Source organism: Ambystoma mexicanum, chromosome 3p, assembly GCF_040938575.1.
Source record: "Ambystoma mexicanum isolate Mex_15411 chromosome 3p, UKY_AmexF1_1, whole genome shotgun sequence".
NCBI classification, from domain to species: Eukaryota; Metazoa; Chordata; class Amphibia; order Caudata; family Ambystomatidae; genus Ambystoma; species Ambystoma mexicanum.
In genome coordinates, this window is record NC_090925.1 from 1,172,917,477 (window position 1) to 1,172,931,082 (window position 13,606).

Sequence of the window (13,606 nt, forward strand, 5' to 3'; positions counted from 1 at the left end):
ACAGTTAAGTCAATATAACGAGTAAGAGACTTCAGGGAATGTTGATCAATCCCCAATGCCTCAATCATGAAGAGAGGAGGGAAGTCTGTTCAGTGATGAACGTTCAGCATTGTCTTTAAGTAGACTGAATCTGGATAAGGGTGACGGGGATGATAGTCACACTAGTTGGGGACAAGACATGTCAGACGAGGAAAGAGAGTCCACTCTCGCATGCGCCCCTGAAGGAAGCCTGTAAATGGATAAAGAAGTAAGATGGTCTGATGTGGAACAACCTAAGAATAGGACGCCAGATCCCATAGCATATCCTGAGTGTCCCCGAGGACAATTGTATAGGGAAAAGGGAGAATCGCTACCATATGTCAGCAGGTTAAGGTCGTTACCCATAAGGAGACAGACGGGGCGATTGTCCCTGCCAGGCATAGATTGATAGTAGGATCCGACTGAGTGGTAGTGTTTACACAGTTTCCATTATTGGAGAAAGGGGGAGCAAGAGCATAGTATATCCCATGGCTGCAGATGGACAAGGATAATTTAAGGTGTAAGCTCCTGAGTTTGACTTCAGGCACTGGGAAATGGACATATGAATTAGAAACAATGACAGGAGGAAACACGTTGGCCATAGGGCACATAAAAGTTCTCCTGGCAGCTATTCTTGGGGAAAGGGCTGATGACATATGGAGAAGAGTGGGATATTTAAGCGTGACCGCACAGAAAACAGTGCATGATGGAGTGCCATTTAATAATTGCAGAGCAGATGTTTGCAGGGCACTCAGGGTACATTATCCTAACACATCAGAAATGGGTGCAATTATGACACGTAAAATGAAGACCCTATTTCTTACATTCAGTATATTCAGGAGAAATGGGAACTTGAAACTCGCAAGCCATGGGAAAAGACAGTGGCAAGCAGTGCTGTGAAGGCTAGCTGCAAATGCCTGTGCAGCTCTCTGCAGCTCTGCTGCAAGCCCCCCATCTGCATCAGGAAGATTGCATGCCATGAGGGACGCAGGAGTGCCCCTAGACCTCATCCGCGTGGAAATCATAAATACGGCCCTCTAAAATGGCTGCCATAACCATGGAGACCAGAATCAACAACCTTGTTGCTGATAATATAATCACTGCTGCAGGCCTGGATTTGCCAATACAGCATCATGCCCCCAGTACATATGGTGCCTCCACCAGCCAGCAGGCGAAGCCGCGTTGCGAAGGCCAGCTGGAAAGGCCTGTACGGCTCCTTGCAGCTTTCGCTGCTCGCCAATGACGCTTCTTATTGCTGACCCACCCTGCTCCATAAGCGTGCAAGGTAATATAACATACGCTGCAACAAGCGCAGGCATCAGTATGAATTCATTACGGAAGGAAAGAGCACACTGAAGCACTGTATCCTTGCTCAAATTCAGAAAGGCAATGGACAGCATGATTCTGCCATCCCTCAGGCAACTGTAGTCTACAAATCAAGTTTCAGGATACTGTACATATCATGTTTATGCGTTTAGTTGCCAAAAGGCAAATGCCCTCTCACAGATTTTCAAAGCAAGAATGATAAACTGAAGGCAGCCAATTCATTTTGTAGTGAGTTTGGAGAAAATAATGGTGACCCTAAAAGAAAGATGCTCAGGAACCGACAAATGGGTAGTGTTTCTGGAGTGCAGGATCACACCTTCATTTTGTTTTCCCGGAGTTGTTAAGTGTGTCTCTGGAAAACATTCCCCTTTACCTCATCTGGAATGGTCCCGGTCCTGATTCCTGTTCATCTGCCTCTATTTCAGAATTACCTTTGTGGCTTAGTTCTCTCCACACCAGATCCCGTATGTGAGCACTTTCGATGTGTTCTCCATTGGGTTCCTGGTTTTGTCGGCCACTCTGTGCAATCCCGGTCCCTCTAATTGGCGGAGTGCTACCACAGGCTGGAACCCTTCTGAACTGTTGTACTTCACATCCTTGCCGAAGAAAAGCACAGCTGCACTGTCCTTCAACCTAGGAGAGCCTCCCAGGACTACCTTGCTGTAACACTTGCTCTGCCTGTTGATATTGCGCATGATATAGTCGAGGGCACATGGTTGCAAACAGTTGCCTAATTAAATTGTGAGTCAAGGAGCCGAGGTGGGAGGAGGTACAGAGAGATTAGGGAGTGTACTAGCGTGGGTGACACAAAGACGAGAGCAGTAGGCGATAGCGTTAGCTGGGTAAGGGGAGTGTAAGCTCACGCAGGGATTTGAACATAAGCAGCAGGAAGATATATAGGGAGCACTTTTACATGGCAAACCTTAGTGTCCATGAATCTAATGGTTTTGCTGGCAAATGTGAGGTGGAGTCTAGATGCAAACATGCAAGCACGCTAGCGCCCTACACTATTGTGGGACTTAGAGGAGTTTTCAGATAGAAAGGGGATGGCATATCAAATCATTAAGTGGCATCACAATAAGGCAAGAGCAGGGAGCCCAAACAATGGAACAATTCCCAGAGTTGATATTCAAGACTTGAGGTTCTATCACCAGAGAAGTGAAGAGAATTAGCTCAGGCTGACAAGGTGTGTATGCCAAAAGAACCTCCTAACTGTAAGAACATCTCAAAATACCTGAATGCACCCCGTGGTGTGATAGCGCAATGATTCATCAAAGGCAATGCTTTCAAATCTGCGGGCACCTCTCAAGGAGTATTGAGAAACAGCAGGGCTACGTGGAACCCAATCCTGTGAGTCAACCTGCCACTCATTGAGAAATCCTCAAAGAATGGCTCACTGTCCCAAACCAAACACTGCCAGAAAATGTAAGTACGTGCAGGAGCCCTGCCACTCGGCTCTTGGCATACGAATGTGAGAGACTTCCGCTATCACGTTCAACATGCCACACAAGACGGTGGCTTATTCTGTTCGACAGTTGAGCGCCTTCCAGTCGGAGGACGTGGAGACCGACATGAACCGGCATGCGCCGGGGCCCCCACCTCTTTCTGGCAGGCTTCGTGTGGAGGTTATTTCGATGACACCATGGGAGTTTATTCAGTGACGGAGTGGGTTTAACATTAGCAAATGTACGGCGCAGTTGGCAATGAATAAGATTGCGGTTTTGCCAAATCACAGACAACTTTCACATCTACACCAAGGCGTTTGTATCAACACATGGTGATTCTTTATAAAACGTGTGACTCAAAGTCTTATATGTATAGTTAAAGCGAGTGTTATGAAGAAGTGGTTGCGGTTCAATTTGTAGTGAAATGGTTTTAAGTAGGGAAATAGGTGATTTCAGTAAGCAGGGTGTTTGTATCCTGACATTGGCCTTTCGAAAGTTTGTACATTTTACTTTTACAGGTAGTATCTAAACGTTCTTGTACAAACTGCTTTCTTCTATACAAGTGTATATAGACACACATATATGAATATATGTGTATGTAGACACAGACACATGCATATGTGCATAGGCACATCTACACACATACACACACACGACCATCTATATATACATATATACGTGTATGTGCAGACACACATACACATCACGTTTAACAATGGTCCTTTTATTGTGTGAGAACTGAAGCTCCTTAAGTCTCACTATGGTGCCCTGAAGGCAGCGATAGTCAACTCCAAAGACGGCAAAGGAAGGCTTCAGAGGAAAGCCACAAGCTGCGAACGCCTTGCAAATCAACGTCTTTCTGAGAACTGCTGCTTGCAAATATTTCCCCTCTGCGTCTTGGCGGCGTTCCGCGCGCGGCCTGATTGACAATGCACGTCCACTGGCAGGTAATCCCCATCTTGAGGTATTGCGCCCCAGGACATACATCATATCGAATGTTAGACGTGTTGCCTGCTGTGATATTATCTCGAGGCTCAACGTCGTTTCACTGTGTATGAGCAGGCCCACAAACCTATCTCAATTAATGAGCCACAACAAGACCCATTCACAGAGCCGACAGCTTCATTTTCCTGCCCCGTTTCTTGATTACCAACAAGCAGCGTGGCTCGCGCTTCTGAGGCGGCTTTTTAAATTGCCGAGACGGGCAGTTGAAGACGAGTAATCCCGCTCGAGAAAAATCTGCTTGTTAGGATGTTTATCTTGTCTCACGGGTGCTCTCGTTCCCCTGCCCCGCCTCCCCCCTCTTCCCTAATCCCCGCACTGACACTTCTCCAGCCCAAACAACTGCCTTGCAGTGTTTGCCAATCTAAACTTCCCACTGACACTTTTCCAGTTCTACTTAATGGCGTTTCTGTTATTTACTGGTGATGTGTAGAAGGGGCTTCAGGGGTGTGGAATAACGAGCCCCCCACCCTTTTCTCTATGGAGATCTGCAGACTTCTTGGCCTCCGCTGTTGGAGAGATTTTTGGGGAATCACTGTTGTCATTGGATGGTGGTTATCCACTCATCCACTGTAGGTGCCTGGGTTGTGGAGAAAAATGTTAAGTGCGACGTTTTTGTATGCTAAGTGGCCGTTCCAAAATACGGTGAGGTACTTGTAGAGGCATGAACTGTGTTTTTTCATGTGAACTTTGTAAGCAGTAGATAGAGTGCGCACTCTGTACCCAATCTGTCCTCTGTAAATTACAATGACAGCGCAATATTGTGCGAAATTCTGATTACAATTCTGTCTGATCATGACTTTGGGGATGGTACCTGGTTGACAAATGGACCGAAATTCACAGGTGCTTTTGAGAGTTTTTCTGTCACTATAACACAAATTGTGGCCCCCCAGTCAGAAACAAAGGGCCAGATTCATGGAAATGTGCACAGAAATCCCACAAGGGGCGTGTGCCGAGAAGGTCCACTGCTCAAGCCTGTGGGCAGATAAAAAAAATGCGCACCCTGCGTATTCATGGAATTTACTGAGCAAAGCAACCGTATTCGCAAGTCACACCCAGAACTCCCCCGACACGCCACCACGGAAAGCAAAAACAGCCAGAACAGCTACCTTTGCGTACACCCCCAGGCACGAATACACGCAACCTTCAAACAGTGCATGGGGTTCCCCACAAGCAGGCCTGCATCTTGGGGACCCTACATAGGGTCCCCAGTAACAGTATCCAGCACCCCAACAACATGCATATGAAAAATCGTAACTCACTTGAAATCTCCAAAAATCCCTGTGCGAACCCATGTAAACCGTTCCTGCACCCCGCTACACTGCGTACGCGCACCCCTAAATTGGATCGGTATCCCGGTTCCCTACACGCACCCCAAAATACAACATGCAAACCCACCTCTGTGCTGCGATTCCTATGTGCAAGTGTACTTAAGCCTACCTTTGGGCGGCATAAAGTATGAAGGTTTTGCATGGCCATTTCCCGGCCAAGAGGTTGCGCAATCAATCCATGAATACATCTTGTGCCATGCAATTGTGGGCATGCAAGGGACTGCCTGCAGGCCTTTCCTTTGGAACACCCACTTTTTAGCAAGTTCTTTCCCATTTTTTGTGTTCTGCCCCCTTCCCAGCCCTCTGCACAAGCCAAGCCCATGCTCTGCGTGGAGTCTTGCGCAATGCATCGATGGCTCACAGAGACGTGCCGAGCCTGCGCAAACTCAACAAAAGTCCAGGAAAAGTACAGTGCATTAGATTCCATGTATCGCCAAACGCAGATTTGCCAGCAGTTTGATGGGCATGTACCCTATTTTCAATGCAAATAATTCCATGAATCGGGCCCAAAGGCTTTGGGCAAGCTGTGATGTCTAAACACAGTCTTGAGTAATGTGTGAGCGATAATAGATGTAGATGCCTCTCACTGGTTCCAAATGTACCCTCTTCGTGTATGACTTGACCAATGTCCAAATTGTTTCATAACCATTGGAGTTGGAAAGACCTGTGACCAAATCCATACTGATAGAATGTAATGGACGAGGCGGCACAGGTAAGGGGTGTAACAGCTGTACTGGTGACATTCTGAGGATTTTGGCTCTGGCAAAGCTCTAGGATTTGCTCACATACTCAGCCCCACCACAAGATATGTTTTCCCAACATGTATATCTAGACACAAGCACCACTTCTTCTTTTGTTTGGTAGTGTCCAGCCAGCAGGCTATGTGGGCACATCTCCAGCAATTGTTGTTGTTGCTCTTTTTGGGGCACCCATAGCCATTTTACCCTCGTGGTGTATGACTTGACCAGTGTCCAAATTGCGTCATAACCATTGGATTTAGAAAGGTCTCTGACCAAACCAATACTGTTGAACTGTCATGGCCGAGGAGGCGCAGGTAAGGGGTGTACAGCTTTTCTGGTGACTGTTGGAGGATTTTGGCTCTGGAAAAAAGCTCTAAGATTGGCTCACATACTCTGCCACACCATAAGATATGTTTCTCCAACATGTATATCTAAACACAAGGGCCACTTCTTCTTTTGTTTGGTAGTCCCCCCCCCCGCAGGTTACTGGGGCACAGCTCCAGCAATTGGTGTTGTTGCTCTTTTTGGGGGACCGGTTGCCATTTTTAGTGATACAACAGACCATCAATCTCGCTATGGCCTCCCTCCTGCAGGAAGGCGAGCATGGTGCCATGGCTATATGAGGATCAGACGTCATTCTAAAATTTCACAGATGAAGTTGACAATGCTGAGGTTTCCAAAGTTGCAGTGGTCATGTGATTATATGATTGGCGCTCTCAAGGTAATATCTCCATTCAGCAAAAATGTGAGTTCTTTGTATAAGCTTGTGATTTTGATCTCCGAAGTGGTCAGTTTCTGGACTTTGCGTGGTTAGATGTATATTCTGCCACAAGAGGGAGGTTAGCATTAGATCACCAGAGAACCGCAGCTATGCTGGAGAGTTCCTCAGCCTCTGTAAGGAAGAAGGGGCCCCATGTTCAGAATTTTACCTCAGCAAATTCATCAAAGGGTTAACCAGAAGGGATTATTAAGCAATTAACGCTTGTATTAAATGGCACGGTTTACAGTGATAATTTCGACAACAAAAATGTCGAAAGTCAAAATATCGAAAAAAAAATGTCGAAAAAAAAAATGTCGACTTTTTTTTTCAATGCATTTTTTTTTAAATGGGGGGGTTCCCCCCAAATGGGGGGGTTCCCCCCAACCCCCTTTTTTAATTTTTTTTTTAATTTTTCCCTTTTTTTTTAACTCCCGAACCCCTAAAATAAATATATAATTAAAAAAAACAAAAGTCGACATTTTTTTTTTCGACATTTTTTTGTCGACATTTTTGTCTGTCGACATTTTTTTTTCGAAATTATGACCACCCACCAAATGGCACATTCCAGGAGTTTATGTAGTGCTTTTAGGTTTCTGGGTGCTAGGCATTCCATCACCACTTTGACCTTTTCTTTTCTTAATGTTTATCCAATCGGGCAAAACACGTACCTTAAATAAGTCAGAGTGTCTTGGTTGAAGGAGCACTTTTTGATGTTGGCATCCAACTAATGTTTTTGTAGAAGCCATATTCCATCTCTGACTTTGGCTACAGGAAACTTCTAGGAATCCGAATAGATGTGTGTAATGTCCAGTTATTCAACCACACAGAGAATGTTTTAAAACACCATTGAGAACGTTCTGAACATCACAGGGGTATTTCAGAGACTGAACAGCATCACAAGGTATTCCCAGTGGCCTTATTTAGCGTAGAATGATGTCTTCCACACATATCCAGAAATGATTCTCACTCCCTTATACACCACTCAGGGATCGAGCTTGGATTTGGGGTCGAGCTTGGTTTGTTCGATAAGCACTTGGATGAGGGTCTTAGTATTGGTAACGACTTTTGATGCTTATCATATTAATATGATGGTAGCCCATACATTCACAGAATTATGCACAATCATTAAGAATATAGAAGATCAGAGCTCATGCATGGGAAATGGATATCCAGATGAAACCTTTGACCGGGTTGTCTACGTATTTATTCTTTGAGGAGGCTGTTCTCTTTTGGTGTTAAGGCATATATCTTGTGGTATAGTAGGACTGCACTGGTCAATCCAACAATCTTGGGCCGGTGTGGCAGTAGGACATCTGTTTACTTTAAATAAGACGCATCCTAGCAGTGATGGTATTTCACAGATACGTCTTTGATGGTCACGGCTGCCTTCCTCGTCTTTGGAAGATGATTTTATTTGGTTCTTGGTGGGTCCCAGCCTGGGACTAGTTCCAGATGACAAGACTCAGTGCAATAGGCACATTTGAACACCCACTTCCAGTCGATAAGCGGCAGGGGTTGTGTTAGGCTAGCCAAGGTATACCCAGGACGATAAGAAATAAGGGGATCTTTATGACATCAGAACATGATTTCTGTCATGGTGGTGCATACCGCAAGTGATGTGAAATACCCTGGTCTGGTAGGTAATAGGAACTAAAGTGAGACTAGATCCATCTATGGAATGAGTGGGATCCAGGAAGGCTTTTTTGTACAATGAAGTGGTGTGTTTCTGTGTGAATTCAGCATCCATAAAATTATGGGTGGCCCCACAGTCGATCAGGGCCCTGGTGTCATCCAGCGTTAAGCATTCAACAATGATCATCAAGATCCGCTAGAACAAGGATCTGCAACATTTGCCTCTCCAGATGTTTTGGACTTCAACTCCCATCAGCCCTAGCTAGCATATTCAATGATGAGGACTCATTGGAGCCATCCTCCAAGACATATGCAGAGCCGTAGGTTGCAGACCCCTGCCTTAGAACATATGGCTAACCATCTGGGTTGTGGGGGTCACAAAAAGGTACTGTTAAGTGATAGGGCTCATCGGTCTGCTTACTCGTGGCCAGGGGAATTTCATTGCATGCCCTGGCTGTCAACACCCAGAATGATCGTCCATTTGCCCTTGTTCTTTTTACCTGGGGGATTGAAAGGCACTGGCTGCACTCAAAAGTAAAGATCTCCTTGGTTTATATTGAACCACCCTTTGTTATAGGCAGTAGGAGGCTTCTTCACCTATGTCCCGAGAGAATAGCTCAGCGTCAACGTGCGCGCCTTGGAAGGAAGACGACACGAAGCAACACCGGTTCGATCCCCGGGTCCGTGCTTAGAAACCTCTGGGTGTTTAAGTGTTCGATCCCCCCGAGTCAGCGCATAGAAACCTCTGGGTGTTTAATGGCATTATAAATACGCAACTAAGACAAAAAAAAAAAAACAATTATGCATCCAAAAAACAAACTATTCCTGTAACAGCGCCTCGATGCCTGTGGGCTGTGTGAGCGCTTTAAAAATGTAAAATAAATAAATAAAATACATTTGTGGGTTAAAGTAAGGTTTTTGAAATGCACCATCACAGTCACTGGGAGGCAATTAAGTTTTCTCTGGGCATTCGTTATATGATCCCTTCTAGGGATGTTACGCACAATTCTCGTGGCGTCTTTCTGTATTATTTGCAATCTTTGTTAGCATTCATTGCTGCCACTGCCAAGCAGAAAATTACAGTAATCCAGCCTTGGCATTATAATAGATTACACCAATGTTGTGTCGTTTTTACGAGTCATTGGATCTGACGCAGCACCTTCAGATGGTAGTGTGAGTTTTTTGTTATTCCATTTATGTAGGCAGCTGACCCCAAGGAGGCTTCTATATAGACTCCCAAGATCTTTACTTTGTTGGACATGGGTATTCAGCACCCTTCTACTTCAAAGTTGGAGCATTCTGGTCCTAATTTAGCTCTGGACTGCTTGGATCCATAAATCCATAAATCATGAGCTCTGTTTTAGAGCTATTCAAGCACATCCAGTTCCATGATAACTGCTCAATTCCATCACAACTGAATATCATCTGCATAATTTGTAAAAAAACAAGCCCATCTTTTCCATTTGATCACATAGAGGTTTGATAAAAAATGTTTAAAAAACCAGGGGATAAGCAGGCGGTCAGTGACACGCCATATTCTATCGGGATGGCTCTGAAATAACAGTCCCCCCACCGATCCATGATCTTGTGTCACTCACAAAGGAATTAAGCAACTCTATAACATTCCCGCAACAGTTATCTGTATCTGCTAATATTTGTAACAGTCGCCTGTGGTCCAGTATGTCAAACGCAGCAGATAAGTCCAAGAGGACCACCATCACAATCTTGCTGTCATCTATGGTTCCTAACATCTGCGTTGGCAGGTCCAGCAGAGTCTCTGTCCTGTGCCTAGGCCCAAACCCTGATTGTTCTATGTGCAAGGAAGCTGCTGCTTCAAAATAATCCTGCAATTGAGTAGCTGCAATTTTATCCAAGATCTTAAGTAAGAACAGGTATTTGTGATGGGTCTCAAATTAGATCACCTTCGGGTTTAATACAGGTTTTTTTATAAGCAGAGTCAGCACCACGTCTTTAATTTCAACAGGCACTGATCTGTGGAAAAATTGAAAAATTGAGAATTCTTGTTTTATATTCCCCAGGATGATTTTGGTAGATAAGAGGTCACCTGGGCAGGAAGTTGGACACATGTTTTCTTTAGCTTTTTTCCATTTCTAAGATGGAAACTGGTTTAAAATCAAACAGAGGTTGATCCATACCCTGCTCCTTCATTTTTCCAGCATTCTCCTTTACAGAGGGGTGGGGGTTCCTAACCTTTTCAATCCATTTTTTATTTTATTACGTGCAGGCAAGATCTGGCAAGATCTCATCAGAAAAAGCTTGTTGTACCCTAATACAATCATTCCTGTCTGGTACAAAAGGTCTCACCAAAGCCTTGGGTTTTTCTAACTGCCTAAATATTTCAAACAGTTTCCTCGTGTCATTGTTTGCATTTTCTGTTTTGTTTATTGTTTGATGGTCGAGACTATGCCCCTTTTTTAGTTATAGGGCAAAATAGGAGTTTCTCTGACCCCAACATTTTTTTTACAAATTGTATCCATTGTGTCAGTGTCATACTTGTGATACCATGCCTTCCCTACATATGGTGTCAGGGGTGGAATACGACTCAATTGAGACAAATTGTGGGACCCTAAAATTCCAGAAACTTTGTCACAGAGCCTACTACCCCTCTACCACCACAAAATAATCCATAGGCTTTGATATCTTTAGCAGCAGTGAAACAAACCACTACCCCACTCGGCCCCTCATCCAAGTACTTATTGAACAAATACCCTCATACACTACCACACTGGGAAAAGAGGGATGATTTCTACAGACTTAGGGCCTCATTACATGGAAGGCGGTAAACCATGGTGCTATTAGCACCATGGTTACCGCCGGTACCATACCGGTACTGCCATGGAGGAAAGGGGAATTACCACCCCATTCCAAGGTTGGCGGGGCGGTAATTCCCCTTTTCTCCATGGCCCGTCCCCATTCCCATTTTTGCCCCATAGGGCATAATGGGAATGGGGAAGGAGCTAATTACGGTACCACAAATTGCGGTACCATAATTAGCACCAAGGTCCCTTTGCGGGTCCCAACTTTAACGGCTGGTCTACACCAGCCGTTAAGGTCGGGTCCCGCAAAGGGACCTCATAGTAAGGCGGTAAGGGTTAACGGTCACCGATACCCTTACCGGTGACCGTTAACCCTTACCGCCTTCCGTGTAATGAGGCCCATAGTCCTAATACGCCCTGTGGGTTGTTATATAAGATTGGCCCCAAAATCTGGCCTAGCCTGGAAGTTTGGTTTAAATGTCCTAGCAGGTGTCATAGTTCCAGACTCTCGGGGAGACATAAAGTTTCTCCTAGAGAAACATGGTGAAACTCCATTTGAAATACACCATGGGGACAAAATTGCACACGGAATTCTTGAGAAGGTTCTATTTCACTGTTTTAAGGAAGAAAGTGAACTAGAGGAAACTGAGAGAGGTAGCTTGGGCTTTGGAGAAGCTGATGAAACACCTATCGCTGAGGCAAAAAGGGAAGAAGAACCTACCATCCTTCCCAATCTAGCCTTTGCCCAGCGAAATGGCCCAGCACTTGCAGAGGTGTTCTTACAAATGATTCTGGAGGATTAAGGACCAGAAAAATGTAGCCCTTTTTTCTTCCTGAAACAGGGATTACTATATAGAAAGGAAACCCCAGAGAATGCCTGTTGTAATGAAGAAAGTGAACCAGAGGAAACTGAGAGAGGTAGCTTGTGCTTTGGAGAGGCTGATGAAACACCTATCGCTGAGACAAAAAGGGAAGAAGAACCTACCATCCTTCCCGATCTAGCTTTTGCCCAGCGAAATGACACAGCACTCGCAGAAGTGTTCTTACAAGTGATTCTGGAGAATCAAGGACCAGAAAAATGTTGCCCTTTTTCTTCCTGAAACAGGGATTACTATATAGAAAGGAAACCCCAGAGAAGGTCTTAGTAAAACTCAGTTGGTAATACCCAAAACCCATCGATGAGATTGTGCTAGAGATTGCACTTTCTCATTTGATAGGGGGACATTTAGGGCAGTATAAAACCCAAACTCACATCAGTGGGAAATTCTACTGGCCAGGCATCCATGCTGACATAAAGAACATCATTCAGACATGTGAAATGTGTCACAAAACCAGTGCACATATTCCCTTACCTGCCCCTTTAAGCCCCTTACCAATAAGCAACGTCTCTTTCTCCCAAATTGGGATGGATATTATTGGGCCGTTGGAAACCTCGAGACTGGGTAATAAATATGTGCTCGTAATCATTGATTATGCTATCCGGTATCCAGAGGCCTTCCCTATGAGGAACAACACAACCCAGCAAATTTTAAAATGCCTACTGCCATTCTTTTCTAGGGTTGGTTTCCCCAAGGAAATTCTAACGGATCAGGGATCCAATTTCATGAGCAAACTTATGGGTGAAGTGAAGGAATGACCACACATTACCACATTAAGAACCTAGGTTTACCACCCACAAATGGACAGATTGGTAGAGAGATTTAACAAAACCCTTAAAAATATTTTGAGGAAATTGGTAGATGAAGATGGGAATGACTGGGATTGCATGATCCCATGGGCCCTATTTGCAGTAAGAAAGACCCTCAGACATCCACAGGATTCTCTACTTTTGAATTATCTTAGCAGTAGAGAACCAAGAGATGTCTTAGACAGGCTCCGGGAGACCTGTGAATACAGAGAAGAGGCACCCACTCCCCTCTCACAGACAGCTACCCGATTGCAAGTACACATGAAACTCATCTGGAGTCTAGTTCACACTCACATGGAGAAAGCTCAAGCCCAATAGAAGTACACCTATGACAAGAGGGTGAATTAGAGATCATTTTCAGCAGATCAGAAGGTATTAGTCTTCTTACCTACCTCAGAAAATAAACCTGTCTCAAAGTATCATGGGCCATAGGAGGTGCTAGAGCAAACAGGAACCTGTACCTATAAAATAGCCAAACCTGATAGAAAACAAAAGACCCACCTTTACCATATAAATCTCCTAAAAGAGTGGAAAGAGAATCCTTCCGCCACTACCTCCTTGATATTGTCTTGTTTGGTACCCGACGAGATAGACAACTCTGAACTTATTCCCCAATAAATATCTAAACAAAAACAAGAAGATCTGAATGACCTTATTATGGCATTCCCTGATGCATTCTGAGAGAAACCAGGGAGAGTACATGGTACTTATCATTATATCAGAACCCCAAAGGAAAAAGTGGTCCATTAGAAACCATATAGACTCCCAGAAGCAAGAAAACCAATAGTGGTTGAGGAAGTGAAAAAAATACTGAAGGAAAACATTATCGAGCCATCTTCAAGTCCATGGTCCTTCCCTAGTGTGTTGGTAACTAAATCTGATCATTCT